The sequence below is a fragment of the Pinus tabuliformis genome, chromosome X (genome assembly GCF_031772625.1).
Source record: "Pinus tabuliformis cultivar Carrire ecotype Pingquan chromosome X, CPIR1, whole genome shotgun sequence".
NCBI lineage: Eukaryota > Viridiplantae > Streptophyta > Pinopsida > Pinales > Pinaceae > Pinus > Pinus tabuliformis.
In genome coordinates, this window is record NC_142308.1 from 198,038,133 (window position 1) to 198,059,784 (window position 21,652).

Consider the following 21,652-nt stretch of genomic DNA (forward strand, 5'->3'; position numbering starts at 1 on the left):
TTAGTTTACCAATTTCTGCCTCTAAATCAAAAGGTTTTTCCGATTGAGTTTTAGTATTGTGACTAGTAGATTTTCCTTTTTCAATTGCACTTTCAGCAATTTTCTCTTGGTTATCAATGTTATCTTGAGGTCTTTCTGTTTTGGGAAGGCTTTCAGGAGTGCTGTTTACATTGTCTTTTGAGGGAAAGGATACAAAAGGCTGCTTTTTACAGGGCTGCATATCAGATACATCCTCTATGGTCACTTCTTTTAATTTTGGGTCTGTTTTATCAGCAGGTTCTGTGATAGCGGCCTTGTCTTTTACTTTCTTAGGCTGCTTGGCATCCTTTGGCTTGATGGGATCAGACACATCAATGGTTCTTGTTCTCAATTTGTATTGTTTATGGACTTCGTAGGCAGCTGAATCATAGCCTTGTTTGAAGTCAAATGACTCTCTAGACTTGGTCTAAAATTTATTTATATCATGGTCATCTTGGTCTTCTTGGGTTAGAAAAACCTGTTGATCTCCCTTTAAACCCATCAAGTTGATATGAGGTTCCTCTGTTGGCTCACTGGATGTGAATGCTTCAGCATACTTTTCATGAAAAGGAGGTCTTATATCATGGTCACGACTAGCCCTTCCAACATTTGGGTTCTGATTTTTCCTAAAATTCGGGTTTCTGATAGCATTGTTTTGCAGTCCTTCCCATGAGGCTTTTCTTTCAATGGTTCCCACTCTATCTGCAATACTATCCATGCCTTTCATTATTGCATCATGTTTCTGCTCAAAAGCTGAAGGTTCATCTTTGAAAGTAGTTCTTCTCTCAGCTCTTGCTCTATTTCGTTTGGCAATCAGATTTGCCTCCACACTAATAACTATATTTTGCATCCCTGCTAAGGTTTGAGGGGCTCTTTCCCTTAATTTATAGGCCATGTCTGAATGAAATCCATCAGGGAATTTGTATAAAGCTAGATCAAGTGGAGGACTAAGGTTTTGTGGAATAGCACTGTAAACATTGTTGAACCTAGCACAATAGTCTAAGACAACTTCTTGAGGGCCTCTTTTGATAGTGTCATATTCAACTAGAATGTGCAATGGATCTTTCCTTTTCTCCAATCTGTTAAGAAATGTTTGGTAAAGGGCCTCTGGGTCAGCTATGGAATTTGCAGGAAGAGCTCTAAACCAAAGGCTTACATCTCCAGTCAAACTTTGGACAAAAATCTTCATTCTTACACCATCATCAACTATTTCATAATTCTCAAAATAGTCCTGCATTTTCTTGGTATGTTGCAGGGTTGTGCAAGAACCAGTACCATCAAAATATGTGATTTTGGTTTGATAATCCTGAGGCATAGCCCCCGGATTTGCAGGCAGCTGTAAAGGGGCATATATGTTAGCCATATTTACAGGGATAAGTGGAACAACAGGGATAAGTGGAACAGCTGGAACAGCTGGAACAGCTGGGATAACAATAGTAGTAGTGGTAGTATGTGCAGTGAATGGAGGTGTGGAAAGGGTGCTTGGAGAGGTGGATGATAAACAAAGGAAAGTAGGGGCTGAACGAAATGAAACTTTAACAGGGGTTGGAAAACAGCTTCGCTGGACTGTTTCAGGACTAGAGTCAGCAAGATCTTCTTGTTTTTGTTTGCTGAGGTTTCTAGGGATTAAATTGGGATTTTCAAAAACAGCTGGGGGTTTTGGGTCTGGATTTGACCTAGTATTACGTGTTTTCTTCTTGGGAGCTAGCTTCTAACTTGTTTTTTGGAATATTCTGAATAAATCCCTAGTGGAGTCACCAATGATGTTATCACTCAGGTTGTCCCTTGGCTCCTTAATGGATACGACCGAGGTAACCACAAACCAATCTTTGGATTGTAGGTTCTAGCCTACCTGCAAATAGAGAGGGCTCTCTCTTTAAAATATAGCTTTGTTTAAGGGTGATTTTAGGCTAGTTATGGTGTTCTTTGGGTTTTTTTTGAGTTTTGGTGAGAAGGATGATGCTTTCAAGTAGGGTTGGGATGCATAGTGTGAGAAGTTCAAACCATTGGGCATGGAGTCATGGATTAGGGCTTGCTGTTGCGTTTTCTTGGTCACAAGAGGAATACAGAGCAGGATAGCTACACATAAAACAATACCAATTGCTAAAAAAGATGGAATGAAAGCCAGAGATGAAAGCCAACTAAGAATCTTTCATCATCTAACAGAGTGATCCGAATTTAAACAGGAACCTAACAAATTATAGAGACAAAGATGCAGCGGAAATAATACTTCATTTCATTAATGGAAAATACTGAAATATGCTTACAAACAGAAATGGCAATAAACTAGCTAGGGCGATGGCAGCTTATCTCTGAGAAGAGATGTGATGGCTACATGCCTCTGAACTGTGTTACAATGAGGCTCGAAGGCCTATTTATTGTTGAGAAACAATGGAAAAACCCTTAACATTCCAAAACCTAACCCTAGGAGATGAAACGCCAAACTGTGGGCCCCGTTTGGGGGTAAGTTGGTACATCAACTTCCCGGGGTCGTAACTTTGGCATATGATCTCCGTTTGACGCGTACAATAGCTCATTAGAAAGATTCCCCAAAAAACATCGTTTAGGGCCTCAAAACGGCTCCGGAAGTTCAGGACCCGAAAAACTGCTAAAAATAGTAAATTGTGCTACAATTAAGGAAACTGAAAATGCTGAGAAAGACAATGGTGGGGGTCCAGGTGGACTTGGCAGGTGGCCACCAATATCCACCTGGATCATTCCTCCCCCCTTAGGAAGCAATGGTCCCCATTGCGTTGAGCTCCTCCATGAGATGAGGAAACTTCTGCTGAACTTGTTCCCTCGTGAGCCACTTGCCCTGCTGAAGGAGTTGGCCCGCTTTGACAACTCGATACAGTTGGATATTCTGTTGGCGAGTGTTCTTGATCTGTGTGTCCATGATCCGATCAGTTGCAGCTTGTTCCATGCAATCTGGATTTATTTCTGTGGGTTTGAGCTGTTCTGCAATGTCGGATGTGTCTAGCAATGGTGGAAAGTATGGCCGAAGGCGGTCCACATTAAATACTGGGTGCAGGCCAAGGAATGGGGGAATGCTGAGCTCAAATGCATTGTCTCCCATAGCCTTAGTAATGGTGTAAGGACCATATCGGAGTGGTCTCAATTTCCGATAGGCTCCAGTAAGGCGTTCCTTTTGCAAATGCAACCAGACTTTGTCGCCCACCTGAAACTTGTGTGGCACCCGATGTTGATCATGTCGCTGCTTGTACTTGGCATTTGATTTCTCAAGAATGTCATGGACCTGCTGGCGAATATGTTGGATGCGCTCAATGAAGCTGGTGGCCTTATCTGTTTCGAACTGGACATGAGCTGAATTCATGTGAGTAGCTGCAAGTGGCATGGCCACATCAATGGGGCATTGTGGCTAGAATCCCAAACCCACCTGAAAAGGGCTATGACCAGTGGAGCTGTGAAGAGCTCGGTTGTAGCTGTGTTGAATGTAGGGGAGGCTCTCGTCCCATGTGCGTGGATGCTTTGAGTTATACATGCGCAGAATGTGCACAATCATCCTATTGACAACCTCTGTCTGGCCATCAGTTTGAGGATGGAAGGCTGTGGACTTCGTGAGTTTGGTGTCCAGCATTGACCAGAGACTGGACCAAAAGGTGCTGAGAAACCGACTGTCCCGATCTGAGATGATAGACTGTGGGATCCCAAAGTGCACCCACACTCGTTCAAAGAAGAGTTTAGCAGTGGCTTCTGCTGTGATATTCTTCTTGCAGGCCATCATAATGGCCATCTTTGAGAACCTGTCGACGACCACAAAAACACAGTCATTTCCATGCTTAGTGGAAGGAAGGCCTGACATGTAATCCATGGAGATGGATTCCCAAGGTCGACTAGGGGTAGGCAACGGGGTATAGAGGCCTTGCTTCTTAATGGTCGGTTTGGCAATGGCACAGGCAGTACATGATCGGATGTACTTCCCAACATCCTGTCGAAGATTCGGCCAATAGAAATAGTTTTGCAGTACTGCCACTGTTTTCTCGACCCCGAAATGCCCAGCAGCCCGACTGTAGTGTGCTTCCAAAATCATCTTGGCACGCTCGCTTGAAGGAACACAGAGGTGACCAAGGTGGCATAATAGGGCATCCTGGAGGTGAAAATCTGCAACCTGCCGACCCTCCAAGAGTGTCTGGTATGTGTGGCCGAATTCTGGGTCGCTTTTGTAGAGAAGTGGCCAATCAGAAGTCTCGTGCCCGCAAGAGTTGAGCACGGTGGTTAGCGCCATGATCGGTGGTCGACTGAGGCAATCTACAACATTATTGATGTAGACCACTTCTGATGGCGATCATTCTGCAATATCCCTTGGGTCTGTATGAACTGCAGAGGTCGGTGGTCTGTGTGGATGACTGTTTCCTTCCCCAAAATGTAATGCTTCCATTGTCGGCAGGCCTGTACAATGGAATACATCTCTTTATCATAAGTGGGGTACTTCCGGACTGTGTCTGAAAGTGTTTCACTGTGATATGCCACTGGATGTCCATGTTGAGTAAGGACTGCCCCAATAGCATAGTCAGAGGCATCTGTCTCGACCTCAAATGGTTGTTGTAAATCTGGTAACGCGAGCACTGGTGCCGTGCAGAGGCGATCCTTCAACTCCCTGAATGCCTTCTGTTGAGATTCAGACCAAAAGAATTTTGCTTTCGCCCCGCCCTTGGTGACTTGACTCAAGGGCCAAGAAATATGAGAAAATCCCAACACAAACCTGCGGTAGAAGTTGGCAAGACCTAGAAAGCTGCGGAGCTCTGTTAGAGTGGTTGGAGAGGGCCAATCCCGAATGACTTGGACCTTGGCTGGATCGACATGCACCCCCTGTTCATCAATGATGTATCCCAGATACTGAACCTCGGTCATGCCAAAAGTGCATTTCTCCAAATTGGCACATAGCTTGTGTTGCCGCAGTGTTTGGAGAACCTGTCGGATGTGGTGGAGGTGCTCTTCCCAACTCTGGCTGAAGATCAGAATGTCATCCAAGTATACTACTACAAAGGAGTTGGTGAATGGCCGCAAGATGTCATCCATTAGCCTCATAAAGGTTGCAGGAGCATTCGTCAATCCGAAAGGCATGACCAACCATTCGAAGAGGCCCTCCTTGGATTTGAAGGCAGTCTTCCACACATCTGAGGGTTCAATTGGTACCTGGTGATATCCTGACTTCAGATCGATCTTGCTGAAATATTTCGCCCCCTTTAGTTGGTCTAGGAGGTCATCAATCCGCGGGATCGGGTACCTATTACGGACAGTGATCTTGTTCAGCGCCCGATAGTCAATACAGAGTCTCCACGTCCCATCCTTCTTCTGTACCAACACTATCGGGCTCCCACAGGGCGAAGAACTCGGACGGATGTGACCTTTCTGCAGGAGCTCCTGAATCTGCCTCTTGATTTCATTGTTCTCCAGAACGGAGCGCCGATAAATTGGTCCATTGGGTAGCGGCGCACCTGGGGTCAGATCGATGGAGTGCTTGACTTGACAGTGCAGAGGAACCCCTGCCGGGGAGGTGAAGATGTCTTCATACTCCTCCACAATCTTGTCCATCTGTAGCTGCCGTGCAGAGGGATCCTGTTTGGAGGTTGCGGCCACTGTCTTCTTCTTCCCTTGAGGGCGTATCATCAGGAAAGCAAATTTCCCGGTTTTGGAAATGATCTTACTGCATTGTTTTGCAGTAATCAAAGAGATGGCGGCAGGTGGTGCTACCTCTGGTATCCTGAACAACTTATTTCCCAATGTAATAATAACAGCACGGGGCCTTGATTCATACACAGCATGTCGCTTCCACAAGTATGGTTGTCCTAGTAATACATCACAAACTTCAAGGGGAGCAATGTCACACAATACCTCATCCGTGAAGGGCTTGATGTTGTATGGAAGGCGACACTGCTGGCTCACGCGAAGATCTCGCCCTTGGTGAAGCCACCCAATGGTGTATGGTTGTGGATGTGCTGTGGTCGGTAAGCCCAACCGCTTCACGACCTCTGCCGAAATGAGGTTCTTTTGACTCCCGCTATCAACAATGAACTGTATCGGGGAGCCCTTTACCCACATCTGGGAGTGGAAGAGACGCTCCTCCTCCTCTGGATCTTCGGGTTCATTTTTCTGGATCTTTGCGGTAGCAACAGTGGCGCTGGGATCCGCATCAATGATCTGCTTCCCTTTTTCATACCCCTTATCGGGTTCTGACTCAGAGTCGGAACATGCATCTGATTCTGAAACCTTTAGCTCAGCCACCAGTGACTGCTTGGCCCGACACTCACTTGTGTTGTGAGTGGAGCTCTTATGGAACTCGCACCATTTTCCAGTGTCCTTTCTCGGCTTCGCGGCGTTGCTCTTTGCTTGCAGCTTCGGCTGGTTGTCTTGGGTTGTCCCGCCTTGGCTTTGTCCTTTGTTCTGTGGTTTAGGGGCACCTTTCCCCTGCTTTGGATTCGCAGATCCAAAGTCTCGCTTCTTTTTTTTAAACTTCTGCTCGACCTTGACGGCATACCGGTATGCTGCGCCGAGCGAGGGGATGTTTAGGAACTGTATTTCTTCCTGGATGTACTTGTGCAGGCAGCCACGGTATTTGAGTATCAAATGTTGCTCTGAATCCTTGATACCCAACTTTGTGCGAAGGGTATGGAAAAGATTGGTGAACTCCGGCACGTCTTGGTCCCTTCCCTGCCGCAGCGTGGTCCACTTTATGTATTCATCCTCATAGCTTCCGACAGGGTAGTACTGCTCCTTGATGGCATCCCGGAACGAATCCCAGGTGGGTGCGGCTGAAAATAGTGAGCCAGTACTTTCATCCTTCTGCTCGCAGTAGGTTTCCCACCAGTCCTTGACGTGGGGGGCTGCTTTGAGAAGAGCAAAAACAATCTTTTCCCGACTCGAAAATTCATGAACAGAAAAATAACCCTCTAGCAGATTTAACCATTTATCTACGGCATCGGCGTCTATCTGACCCTCGAATATGGGGATTTCAAAATTAACTTGTACCTTAAAGGGTGTGGCGTTTCCAGAGGAGCTGCTGGAAGCCGATGCGCCGCTTCTGGGTAGCCGCTGAAGGATCTGCGCAAAGCTGTCCATCATCGCGTTCCGTTGTCGCTCGAGCGCTTCTTCGAGCAAGATTTTGATGGGATCTCCTGCCCCCTCGTCTTTCTTCTCGTCCGCCATGGGAGGCCACTTAAGGCTCTCCGTTTACGAGTCCATGGAATGGACTGGTGTTGCCCGTTCCAACAATGATAGTGCTCGGATAGATCTTTCTAATGAGCTATTGTACGCATCAAACGGAGATCATATGCCAAAGTTACGACCCCAGGAAGTTGATGTACCAACTTACCCCCAAACGGGGCCCATAGTTTGGCGTTTCATCTCCTAGGGTTAGGTTTTGGAATGTTAAGGGTTTTTCCATTGTTTCTCAATAATAAATAGGCCTTCGAGCCTCATTGTAACACAGTTCAGAGGCATGTAGCCATCACATCTCTTCTCAGAGATAAGCTACCATCGCCCTAGCTAGTTTATTGCCATTTCTGTTTGTAAGCATATTTCAGTCTTTTCCATTAATGAAATGAAGTATTATTTCCGCTGCATCTTTGTGTATATGGTTATCTCTGTAATTTGTTGCGTTCCTGTTTAAATTCGGATCAGTGGTATCAGAGCGGTCTGCTTTTTCTCTGTTTTTCTTTTCATGTCCCCAACAAGGTCGGGATATAAGGAGTTAGGGCTTGAACTGGTTGAACTTTTGCAAGACCAGCCTCGCAAATCCCGACGGCCTCCCATGGCAGACGAGAAGAAAGACGAGGGGGCAGGAGATCCCATCATACCCCTTATCGGGTTCTGACTCAGAGTCGGAACATGCATCTGATTCTGAAACCTTTAGCTCAGCCACCAGTGACTGCTTGGCCTGACACTCACTTGTGTTGTGAGTGGAGCTCTTATGGAACTCGCACCATTTTCCAGTGTCCTTTCTCGGCTTCGCGGCGTTGCTCTTTGCTTGCAGCTTCGGCTGGTTGTCTTGGGTTGTCCCGCCTTGGCTTTGTCCTTTGTTCTGTGGTTTAGGGGCACCTTTCCCCTGATTTGGATTCGCAGATCCAAAGTCTCGCTTCTTTTGTTTAAACTTCTGCTCGACCTTGACGGCATACCGGTATGCTGCACCGAGCGAGGGGATGTTTAGGAACTGTATTTCTTCCTGGATGTACTTGTGCAGGCAGCCACGGTATTTGAGTATCAAATGTTGCTCCAAATCCTTGATACCCAACTTTGTGCGAAGGGTATGGAAAAGATTGGTGAACTCCAGCATGTCTTGGTCCCTTCCCTGCCGCAGCATGGTCCACTTTATGTATTCATCCTCATAGCTTCCGACAGGGTAGTACTGCTCCTTGATGGCATCCCGGAATGAATCCCAGGTGGGTGCGGCTGAAAATAGTGAGCCAGTACTTTCATCCTTCTGCTCGCAGTAGGTTTCTCACCAGTCCTTGACGTGGGGGGCTGCTTTGAGAAGAGCAAAAACAATCTTTTCCCGACTCGAAAATTCATGAACAGAAAAATAACCCTCTAGCAGACTTAACCATTTATCTACGGCATCGGCGTCTATCTGACCCTCGAATATGGGGATTTCAAAATTAACTTGTACCTTAAAGGGTGTGGCGTTTCCAGAGGAGCTGCTGGAAGCCGATGCGCCGCTTCTGGGTAGCCGCTGAAGGATCTGCGCAAAGCTGTCCATCATCGCGTTCCGTTGTCGCTCGAGTGCTTCTTCGAGCAAGATTTTGATGGGATCTCCTGCCCCCTCGTCTTTCTTCTCGTCCGCCATGGGAGGCCGTTTATGGTGTAGGGTGTAGTGACATCAAGGTTTAGCTTCTCCATTACAGCTTTCAGCATTAGGTTGTGTGAAGCACCTGAATCAAACATAGCATTGTGCAAGATTTTATCATGTATGTGTAGACTGACATAGAAGGGTAGAATAGCTCCATGTGTGGATTTACCATCAACTTCAGGACCAAAAAGTAATTCAAGTTGATCATCTAAGACATTAGCATCATCCCTGTTCTCTGGCATTTGCAGTGATCTTTTGATTTGTTGTCCGTATACATCATGTTTGGCAAGTTCAGAGAGAGGAATAGATATCTTTAGTTTACCAATTTCTGCCTCTAAATCAAAAGGTTTTTCAGATTGAGTTTTAGTATTGTGACTAGTAGATTTTCCTTTTTCAATTGCACTTTCAGCAATTTTCTCTTGGTTATCAATGTTATCTTGAGGTATTTCTGTTTTGGGAAGGCTTTCAGGAGTGTTGTTTACATTGTCTTTTGAGGGAAAGGATACAAAACGCTGCTTTTTACAGGGCTGCATATCAGATACATCCTCTATGGTCACTTCTTTTAATTTTGGGTCTGTTTTATCAGCAGGTTCTGTGATAGCGGCCTTGTCTTTTACTTTCTTAGGCTGCTTGGCATCCTTTGGCTTGATGGGATCAGACACATCAATGGTTCTTGTTCTCAATTTGTATTGTTTATGGACTTCGTAGGCAGCTGAATCATAGCCTTGTTTGAAGTCAAATGACTCTCTAGACTTGGTCTAAAATTTATTTATATCATGGCCATCTTGGTCTTCTTGGGTTAGAAAAACTTGTTGATCTCCCTTTAAACCCATCAAGTTGATATGAGGGTCCTCTGTTGGCTCACTGGATGTGAATGCTTCAGCATAATTTTCATGAAAAGGAGGTCTTATATCATGGTCACGACTAGCCCTTCCAACATTTGGGTTCTGATTTTTCCTAAAATTCGGGTTTCTGATAGCATTGTTTTGCAGTCCTTCCCATGAGGCTTTTCTTTCAATGGTTCCCACTCTATCTGCAATACTATCCATGCCTTTCATTATTGCATCATGTTTCTGCTCAAAAGCTGAAGGTTCATCTTTGAAAGTAGTTCTTCTCTCAGCTCTTGCTCTATTTCGTTTGGCAATCAGATTTGCCTCCGCACTAATAACTATATTTTGCATCCCTGCTAAGGTTTGAGGGGCTCTTTCCCTTAATTTATAGGCCATGTCTGAATGAAATCCATCAGGGAATTTGTATAAAGCTAGATCAAGTGGAGGTCTAAGGTTTTGTGGAATAGCACTGTAAACATTGTTGAACCTAGCACAATAGTCTAAGACAACTTCTTGAGGGCCTCTTTTGATAGTGTCATATTCAACTAGAATGTGCAATGGATCTTTCCTTTTCTCCAATCTGTTAAGAAATGTTTGGTAAAGGGCCTCTGGGTCAGCTATGGAATTTGCAGGAAGAGCTCTAAACCAAAGGCTTACATCTCCAGTCAAACTTTGGACAAAAATCTTCATTCTTACACCATCATCATCTATTTCATAATTCTCAAAATAGTCCTGCATTTTCTTGGTATGTTGCAGGGTTGTGCAAGAACCAGTACCATCAAAATATGTGATTTTGGTTTGATAATCCTGAGGCATAGCCCCGGGATATGCAGGCAACTGTAAAGGGGCATATCTGTTAGCCATATTTACAGGGATAAGTGGAACAACAGGGATAAATGGAACAGCTGGGATAACAGTAGTAGTAGTGGTAGTATGTGCAGTGAATGGAGGTGTGGAAAGGGTGCTTGGAGAGGTGGATGTTAAACAAAGGAAAGTAGGGGCTGAACGAAATGAAACTTTAACAGGGGTTCGAAAACAGCTTCGCTGGACTGTTTCAGGACTAGAGTCAGCAAGATCTTCTTGTTTTTGTTTGCTAAGGTTTCTAGGGATTAAATTGGGATTTTCAAAAACAGCTGGGGGTTTTGGGTCTGGATTTGACCTAGTATTACGTGTTTTCTTCTTGAGAGCTAGCTTCTAACTTGTTTTTTGGAATATTCTGAATAAATCCCTAGTGGAGTCGCCAATGATGTTATCACTCAGGTTGTCCCTTGGCTCCTTAAGGGATACGACCGAGGTAACCACAAACCAATCTTTGGATTGCAGGTTCTAGCCTACCTGCAAATAGAGAGGGCTGTCTCTTTAAAATATAGCTTTGTTTAAGGGTGATTTTAGGCTAGTTATGGTGTTCTTTGGGTTTTGTTTAAGTTTTGGTGAGAAGGATGATGCTTTCAAGTAGGGTTGGGATGCATAGTGTGAGAAGTTCAAACCATTGGGCATGGAGTCATGGATTAGGGCTTGTTGTTGCGTTTTCTTGGTCACAAGAGGAATACAGAGCAGGATAGTTACACATAAAACAATACCAACTGCTAAAAAAGATGGAATGAAAGCCAGAGATTAAAGGCAACTAAGAATCTTTCATCATCTAACAGAGTGATCCGAATTTAAACAGGAACGCAACAAATTACAGAGATAACCATATACACAAAGATGCAGCGGAAATAATACTTCATTTCATTAATGGAAAATACTGAAATATGCTTACAAACAGAAATGGCAATAAACTAGCTAGGGCGATGGTAGCTTATCTCTGAGAAGAGATGTGATGGCTACATGCCTCTGAACTGTGTTACAATGAGGCTCGAAGGCCTATTTATTGTTGAGAAACAATGGAAAAACCCTTAACATTCCAAAACCTAACCCTAGGAGATGAAACGCCAAACTGTGGGCCCCGTTTGGGGGTAAGTTGGTACATCAACTTCCCGGGGTCGTAACTTTGGCATATGATCTCCGTTTGACGCGTACAATAGCTCATTAGAAAGATCTATCCGAGCACTATCATTGTTGGAACGGGCAACACCAGTCCATTCCATGGACTCGTGTTGCCCCAGATTCCCCAAAAAACGTCGTTTAGGGCCTCAAAACGGCTCCGGAAGTTCAGGACCCGAAAAACTGCTAAAAATAGTAAGTTGTGCTACAATTAAGGAAACTGAAAATGCTGAGAAAGACAATGGTGGGGGTCCAGGTGGACTTGGCAGGTGGCCACCAATATCCACCTGGATCATTCCTCCCCCCTTAGGAAGCAATGGTCCCCATTGCGTTGAGCTCCTCCATGAGATGAGGAAACTTCTGCTGAACTTGTTCCCTGGTGAGCCACTTGCCCTGCTGAAGGAGTTGGCCTGCTTTGACAACTCGATACAGTTGGATATTCTGTTGGCGAGTGTTCTTGATCTGTGTGTCCATGATCCGATCAGTTGCAGCTTGTTCCATGCAATCTGGATTTAATTCTGTGGGTTTGAGCTGTTCTGCAATGTCGGATGTGTCTAGCAATGGTGGAAAGTATGGCCGAAGGCGGTCCACATTAAATACTGGGTGCAGGCCAAGGAATGGGGGAATGCTGAGCTCAAATGCATTGTCTCCCATAGCCTTAGTAATGGTGTAAGGACCATATCGGAGTGGTCTCAATTTCCGATAGGCTCCAGTAAGGCGTTCCTTTTGCAAATGCAACCAGACTTTGTCGCCCACCTGAAACTTGTGTGGCACCCGATGTTGATCATGTCGCTGCTTGTACTTGGCATTTGATTTCTCAAGAATGTCATGGACCTGCTGGCGAATATGTTGGATGCGCTCAATGAAGCTGGTGGCCTTATCTGTTTCGGACTGGACATGAGCTGAATTCATGTGAGTAGCTGCAAGTGGCATGGCCACATCAATGGGGCATAGTGGCTGGAATCCCAAACCCACCTGAAAAGGGCTATGGCCAGTGGAGCTGTGAAGAGCTCGGTTGTAGCTGTGCTGAACATAGGGGAGGCTCTCGTCCCATGTGCGTGGATGCTTTGAGTTATACATGCGCAGAATGTGCACAATCATCCTATTGACAACCTCTGTCTGGCCATCAGTTTGAGGATGGAAGGCTGTGGACTTCGTGAGTTTGGTGTCCAGCATTGACCAGAGACTGGACCAAAAGGTGCTGAGAAACCGACTGTCCCGATCTGAGATGATAGACTGTGGGATCCCAAAGTGCACCCACACTCGTTCAAAGAAGAGTTTAGCAGTGGCTTCTGCTGTGATATTCTTCTTGCAGGCCATCATAATGGCCATCTTTGAGAACCTGTCGACGACCACAAAAACACAGTCATTTCCATGCTTAGTGGAAGGAAGGCCTGACATGTAATCCATGGAGATGGATTCCCAAGGTCGACTAGGGGTAGGCAACGGGGTATAGAGGCCTTGCTTCTTAATGGTCGGTTTGGCAATGGCACAGGCAGTACATGATCGGATGTACTTCCCAACATCCTGTCGAAGATTCGGCCAATAGAAATAGTTTTGCAGTACTGCCACTGTTTTCTCGACCCCGAAATGCCCAGCAGCCCGACTGTAGTGTGCTTCCCAAATCATCTTGGCACGCTCGCTTGAAGGAACACAAAGGTGACCGAGGTGGCATAATAGGGCATCCTGGAGGTGAAAATCTGCAACCTGCCGACCCTCCAAGAGTGTCTGGTATGTGTGGCCGAATTCTGGGTCGCTTTTGTAGAGAAGTGGCCAATCAGAAGTCTCGTGCCCGCAAGAGTTGAGCACGGTGGTTAGCGCCATGATCGGTGGTCGACTGAGGCAATCTGCAACATTATTGGTGCTGCCCTTTTTATACTTGATATTCAAGTGAAACTGTTGCAGGTATGTAGACCACTTCTGATGGCGATCATTCTGCAATTTCCCTTGGGTCTGTATGAACTGCAGAGGTCGGTGGTCTGTGTGGATGACCGTTTCCTTCCCCAAAATGTAATGCTTCCATTGTCGGCAGGCCTGTACAATGGAATACATCTCTTTATCATAAGTGGGGTACTTCCGGACTGTGTCTGAAAGTGTTTCACTGTGATATGCCACTGGATGTCCATGTTGAGTAAGGACTGCCCCAATAGCATAGTCAGAGGCATCTGTCTCGACCTCAAATGGTTGTTGTAAATCTGGTAACGCGAGCACTGGTGCCGTGCAGAGGCGATCCTTCAACTCCCTGAATGCCTTCTGTTGAGATTCAGACCAAAAGAATTTTGCTTTCGCCCCGCCCTTGGTGACTTGACTCAAGGGCCAAGAAATATGAGAAAATCCCAACACAAACCTGCGGTAGAAGTTGGCAAGACCTAGAAAGCTGCGGAGCTCTGTTAGAGTGGTTGGAGAGGGCCAATCCCGAATGACTTGGACCTTGGCTGGATCGACATGCACCCCCTGTTCATCAATGATGTATCCCAGATACTGAACCTCGGTCATGCCAAAAGTGCATTTCTCCAAATTGGCACATAGCTTGTGTTGCCGCAGTGTTTGGAGAACCTGTCGGATGTGGTGGAGGTGCTCTTCCCAACTCTGGCTGAAGATCAGAATGTCATCCAAGTATACTACTACAAAGGAGTTGGTGAATGGCCGCAAGATGTCATCCATTAGCCTCATAAAGGTTGCAGGAGCATTCGTCAATCCGAAAGGCATGACCAACCATTCGAAGAGGCCCTCCTTGGATTTGAAGGCAGTCTTCCACACATCTGAGGGTTCAATTGGTACCTGGTGATATCCTGACTTCAGATCGATCTTGCTGAAATATTTCGCCCCCTTTAGTTGGTCTAGGAGGTCATCAATCCGCGGGATCGGGTACCTATTACGGACAGTGATCTTGTTCAGCGCCCGATAGTCAATACAGAGTCTCCACGTCCCATCCTTCTTCTGTACCAACACTATCGGGCTCCCACAGGGCGAAGAACTCGGACGGATGTGACCTTTCTGCAGGAGCTCCTGAATCTGCCTCTTGATTTCATTGTTCTCCAGAACGGAGCGCCGATAAATTGGTCCATTGGGTAGCGGCGCACCTGGGGTCAGATCGATGGAGTGCTTGACTTGACAGTGCAGAGGAACCCCTGCCGGGGAGGTGAAGATGTCTTCGTACTCCTCCACAATCTTGTCCATCTGTAGCTGCCGTGCAGAGGGACCCCGTTTGGAGGCCGCGGCCACTGTCTTCTTCTTCCCTTGAGGGCGTATCATCAGGAAAACAAATTTCCTGGTTTTGGAAATGATCTTACTGCATTGTTTTGCAGTAATCAAAGAGATGGCGGCAGGTGGTGCTACCTCTGGTATCCTGAACAACTTATTTCCCAATGTAATAATAACAGCACGGGGCCTTGATTCATACACAGCATGTCGCTTCCACAAGTATGGTTGTCCTAGTAATACATCACAAACTTCAAGGGGAGCAATGTCACACAATACCTCATCCGTGAAGGGCTTGATGTTGTATGGAAGGCGACACTGCTGGCTCACGCGAAGATCTCGCCCTTGGTGAAGCCACCCAATGGTGTATGGTTGTGGATGTGCTGTGGTCGGTAAGCCCAACCGCTTCACGACCTCTGCCGAAATGAGGTTCTTTTGACTCCCGCTATCAACAATGAACTGTATCGGGGAGCCCTTTACCCACATCTGGGAGTGGAAGAGACGCTCCTCCTCCTCTGGATCTTCGGGTTCATTTTTCTGGATCTTTGCGGTAGCAACAGTGGCGCTGGGATCCGCATCAATGATCTGCTTCCCTTTTTCATACCCCTTATCGGGTTCTGACTCAGAGTCGGAACATGCATCTGATTCTGAAACCTTTAGCTCAGCCACCAGTGACTGCTTGGCCCGACACTCACTTGTGTTGTGAGTGGAGCTCTTATGGAACTCGCACCATTTTCCAGTGTCCTTTCTCGGCTTCGCGGCGTTGCTCTTTGCTTGCAGCTTCGGCTGGTTGTCTTGGGCTGTCCCGCCTTGGCTTTGTCCTTTGTTCTGTGGTTTAGGGGCACCTTTCCCCTGCTTTGGATTCGCAGATCCAAAGTCTCGCTTCTTTTGTTTAAACTTCTGCTCGACCTTGACGGCATACCGGTATGCTGCGCCGAGCGAGGGGATGTTTAGGAACTGTATTTCTTCCTGGATGTACTTGTGCAGGCAGCCACGGTATTTGAGTATCAAATGTTGCTCCGAATCCTTGATACCCAACTTTGTGCGAAGGGTATGGAAAAGATTGGTGAACTCCGGCACGTCTTGGTCCCTTCCCTGCCGCAGCGTGGTCCACTTTATGTATTCATCCTCATAGCTTCCGACAGGGTAGTACTGCTCCTTGATGGCATCCCGGAACGAATCCCAGGTGGGTGCGGCTGAAAATAGTGAGCCAGTACTTTCATCCTTCTGCTCGCAGTAGGTTTCCCACCAGTCCTTGACGTGGGGGGCTGCTTTGAGAAGAGCAAAAACAATCTTTTCCCGACTCGAAAATTCATGAACAGAAAAATAACCCTCTAGCAGATTTAACCATTTATCTACGGCATCGGCGTCTATCTGACCCTCGAATATGGGGATTTCAAAATTAACTTGTACCTTAAAGGGTGTGGCGTTTCCAGAGGAGCTGCTGGAAGCCGATGCGCCGCTTCTGGGTAGCCGCTGAAGGATCTGCGCAAAGCTGTCCATCATCGTGTTCCGTTGTCGCTCGAGCGCTTCTTCGAGCAAGATTTTGATGGGATCTCCTGCCCCCTCGTCTTTCTTCTCGTCCGCCATGGGAGGCCACTTAAGGCTCTCCGTTTACGAGTCCATGGAATGGACTGGTGTTTCCCATTCCAACAATGATAGTGCTCGGATAGATCTTTCTAATGAGCTATTGTACGCGTCAAACGGAGATCATATGCCAAAGTTACGACCCCGAGAAGTTGATGTACCAACTTACCACCAAACAGGGCCCACAGTTTGGCGTTTCATCTCCTAGGGTTAGGTTTCGGAATGTTAAGGGTTTTTCCATTGTTTCTCAACAATAAATAGGCCTTCGAGCCTCATTGTAACACAGTTCAGAGGCATGTAGCCATCACATCTCTTCTCAGAGATAAGCTACCATCGCCCTAGCTAGTTTATTGCCATTTTTGTTTGTAAGCATATTTCAGTCTTTTCCATTAATGAAATGAAGTATTATTTCCGCTGCATCTTTGTGTATATGGTTATCTCTGTAATTTGTTGCGTTCCTGTTTAAATTCGGATCAGTGGTATCAGAGCGGTCTGCTTTTTCTCTGTTTTTCTTTGCATGTCCCCAAGAAGGTCGGGATATAAGGAGTTAGGGCTTGAACTGGTTGAACCTTTGCAAGACCAGCCTCGCAAATCCCGACGGCCTCCCATGGCGGACGAGAAGAAAGACGAGGGGGCAGGAGATCCCATCATACCCCTTATCGGGTTCTGACTCAGAGCCAGAACATGCATCTGATTCTGAAACCTTTAGCTCAGCCACCAGTGACTGCTTGGCCTGACACTCACTTGTGTTGTGAGTGGAGCTCTTATGGAACTCGCACCATTTTCCAGTGTCCTTTCTCGGCTTCGCGGCGTTGCTCTTTGCTTGCAGCTTCGACTGGTTGTCTTGGGTTGTCCCACCTTGGCTTTGTCCTTTGTTCTGTGGTTTAGGGGCACCTTTCGCCTGCTTTGGATTCGCAGATCCAAAGTCTCGCTTCTTTTGTTTAAACTTCTGCTCGACCTTGACGGCATACCGGTATGCTGCACCGAGCGAGGGGATGTTTAGGAACTGTATTTCTTCCTGGATGTACTTGTGCAGGCAGCCACGGTATTTGAGTATCAAATGTTGCTCCGAATCCTTGATACCCAACTTTGTGCGAAGGGTATGGAAAAGATTGGTGAACTCCGGCACGTCTTGGTCCCTTCCCTGCCGCAGCGTGGTCCACTTTATGTATTCATCCTCATAGCTTCCGACAGGGTAGTACTGCTCCTTGATGGCATCCCGGAATGAATCCCAGGTGGGTGCAGCTGAAAATAGTGAGCCAGTACTTTCATCCTTCTGCTCGCAGTAGGTTTCCCACCAGTCCTTGACGTGGGGGGCTGCTTTGAGAAGAGCAAAAACAATCTTTTCCCGACTCGAAAATTCATGAACAGAAAAATAACCCTCTAGCAGATTTAACCATTTATCTACGGCATCGGCGTCTATCTGACCCTCGAATATGGGGATTTCAAAATTAACTTGTACCTTAAAGGGTGTGGCGTTTCCAGAGGAGCTGCTGGAAGCCGATGCGCCGCTTCTGGGTAGCCGCTGAAGGATCTGCGCAAAGCTGTCCATCATCACGTTCCGTTGTCGCTCGAGCGCTTCTTTGAGCAAGATTTTGATGGGATCTCCTGCCCCCTCGTCTTTCTTCTCGTCCGCCATGGGAGGCCGTTTACGGTGTAGGGTGTAGTGACATCAAGGTTTAGCTTCTCCATTACAGCTTTCGGCATTAGGTTGTGTGAAGCACCTGAATCAAACATAGCATTGTGCAAGATTTTATCATGTATGTGTAGACTGACATAGAAGGGTAGAATAGCTCCATGTGTGGATTTACCATCAACTTCAGGACCAAAAAGTAATTCAAGTTGATCATCTAAGACATTAACATCATCCCTGTTCTCTGGCATTTGCAGTGATCTTTTGATTTGTTGTCTGTATACATCATGTTTGGCAAGTTCAGAGAGAGGAATAGATATCTTTAGTTTACCAATTTCTGCCTCTAAATCAAAAGGTTTTTCAGATTGAGTTTTAGTATTGTGACTGGCAGATTTTCCTTTTTCAATTGCACTTTCAGCAATTTTCTCTTGGTTATCAGTGTTATCTTGAGGTATTTCTGTTTTGGGAAGGCTTTCAGGAGTGCTGTTTACATTGTCTTTTGAGGGAAAGGATACAAAAGGCTGCTTTTTAGAGGGCTGCATATCAGATACATCCTCTATGGTCACTTCTTTTAATTTTGGGTCTGTTTTATCAGCAGGTTCTGTGATAGCGGCCTTGTCTTTTACTTTCTTAGGCTGCTTGGCATCCTTTGGCTTGATGGGATCAGACACATCAATGGTTCTTGTTCTCAATTTGTATTGTTTATGGACTTCGTAGGCAGCTGAATCATAGCCTTGTTTGAAGTCAAATGACTCTCTAGACTTGGTCTAAAATTTATTTATATCATGGTCATCTTGGTCTTCTTGGGTTAGAAAAACTTGTTGATCTCCCTTTAAACCCATCAAGTTGATATGAGGGTCCTCTGTTGGCTCACTGGATGTGAATGCTTCAACATAATTTTCATGAAAAGGAGGTCTTATATCATGGTCACGACTAGCCCTTCCAACATTTGGGTTCTGATTTTTCCTAAAATTCAAGTTTCTGATAGCATTGTTTTGCAGTCTTTCCCATGAGGCTTTTCTTTCAATGGTTCCCACTCCATCTGCAATACTATCCATGCCTTTCATTATTGCATCATGTTTCTGGTCAAAAGCAGAAGGTTCATCTTTAAAAGTAGTTCTTCTCTCAGCTCTTGCTCTATTTCGTTTGGCAATCAGATTTGCCTCCGCACTAATAACTATATTTTGCATCCCTGCTAAGGTTTGAGGGGCTCTTTCCCTTAATTTATAAGCCATGTCTGAATGAAATCCATCAGGGAATTTGTATAAAGCTAGATCAAGTGGAGGTCTAAGGTTTTGTGGAATAGCACTGTAAACATTGTTGAACCTAGCACAATAGTCTAAGACAACTTCTTGAGGGCCTCTTTTGATAGTGTCATATTCAACTAGAATGTGCAATGGATCTTTCCTTTTCTCCAATCTGTTAAGAAATGTTTGGTAAAGGGCCTCTGGGTCAGCTATGGAATTTGCAGGAAGAGCTCTAAACCAAAGGCTTACATCTCCAGTCAAACTTTGGACAAAAATCTTCATTCTTACACCATCATCATCTATTTCATAATTCTCAAAATAGTCCTGCATTTTCTTGGTATGTTGCAGGGTTGTGCAAGAACCAGTACCATCAAAATATGTGATTTTGGTTTGATAATCCTGAGGCATAGCCCCGGGATTTGTAGGCAGTTGTAAAGGGGCATATCTGTTAGCCATATTTACAGGGATAAGTGGAACAACAAGGATAAATGGAACAGCTGGAACAGCTGGGATAACAGTAGTAGTAGTGGTAGTATGTGTAGTGAATGGAGGTGTGGAAAGGGTGCTTGGAGAGGTGGATGATAAACAAAGGAAAGTAGGGGCTGAACGAAATGAAACTTTAACAGGGGTTGGAAAACAGCTTCGCTGGACTGTTTCAGGACTAGAGTCAGCAAGATCTTCTTGTTTTTGTTTGCTAAGGTTTCTAGGGATTAAATTGGGATTTTCAAAAACAGCTGGGGGTTTTGGGTCTGGATTTGACCTAGTATTACGTGTTTTCTTCTTGGGAGCTAGCTTCTAACTTGTTTTTTGGAATATTGTGAATAAATCCCTAGTTGAGTCGCCAATGATGTTATCACTCAGGTTGTCCCTTAGCTCCTTAAGGGATACGACCGAGGTAACCACAAACCAATCTTTGGATTGCAGGTTCTAGCCTACCTGCAAATAGAGAGGGCTCTCTCTTTAAAATATAGCTTTGTTTAAGGGTGCTTTTAGGCTTGTTATGGTGTTCTTTGGGTTTTGTTTAAGTTTTGGTGAGAAGGATGATGCTTTCAAGTAGGGTTGGGATGCATAGTGTGAGAAGTTCAAACCATTGGGCATGGAGTCATGGATTAGGGCTTGCTGTTGCGTTTTCTTGGTCACAAGAGGAATACAGAGCAGGATAGCTACACATAAAACAATACCAATTGCTAAAAAAGATGGAATGAAAGCCAGAGATGAAAGGCAACTAAGAATCTTTCATCATCTAACAGAGTGATCCGATTTAAACAGGAACGCAACAAATTACAGAGATAACCATATACACAAAGATGCAGCGGAAATAATACTTCATTTCATTAATGGAAAATACTGAAATATGCTTACAAACAGAAATGGCAATAAACTAGCTAGGGCGATGGTAGCTTATCTCTGAGAAGAGATGTGATGGCTACATGCCTCTGAACTGTGTTACAATGAGGCTCGAAGGCCTATTTATTGTTGAGAAACAATGGAAAAACCCTTAACATTCCAAAACCTAACCCTAGGAGATGAAACGCCAAACTGTGGGCCCCGTTTGGGGGTAAGTTGGTACATCAACTTCCCGGGGTCGTAACTTTGGCATATGATCTCCGTTTGACGCGTACAATAGCTCATTAGAAAGATCTATCCGAGCACTATCATTGTTGGAACGGGCAACACCAGTCCATTCCATGGACTCGTGTTCCCCCAGATTCCCCAAAAAACGTCGTTTAGGGCCTCAAAACGGCTCCGGAAGTTCAGGACCCGAAAAACTGCTAAAAATAGTAAGTTGTGCTACAATTAAGGAAACTGAAAATGCTGAGAAAGACAATGGTGGGGGTCCAGGTGGACTTGGCAGGTGGCCACCAATATCCACCTGGATCATTCCTCCCCCCTTAGGAAGCAATGGTCCCCATTGCGTTGAGCTCCTCCATGAGATGAGGAAACTTCTGCTGAACTTGTTCCCTGGTGAGCCACTTGCCCTGCTGAAGGAGTTGGCCTGCTTTGACAACTCGATACAGTTGGATATTCTGTTGGCGAGTGTTCTTGATCTGTGTGTCCATGATCCGATCAGTTGCAGCTTGTTCCATGCAATCTGGATTTAATTCTGTGGGTTTGAGCTGTTCTGCAATGTCGGATGTGTCTAGCAATGGTGGAAAGTATGGCCGAAGGCGGTCCACATTGAACACTGGGTGCAGGCCAAGGAATGGGGGAATGCTGAGCTCAAATGCATTGTCTCCCATAGCCTTAGTAATGGTGTAAGGACCATATCGGAGTGGTCTCAATTTCCGATAGGCTCCAGTAAGGCGTTCCTTTTGCAAATGCAACCAGACTTTGTCGCCCACCT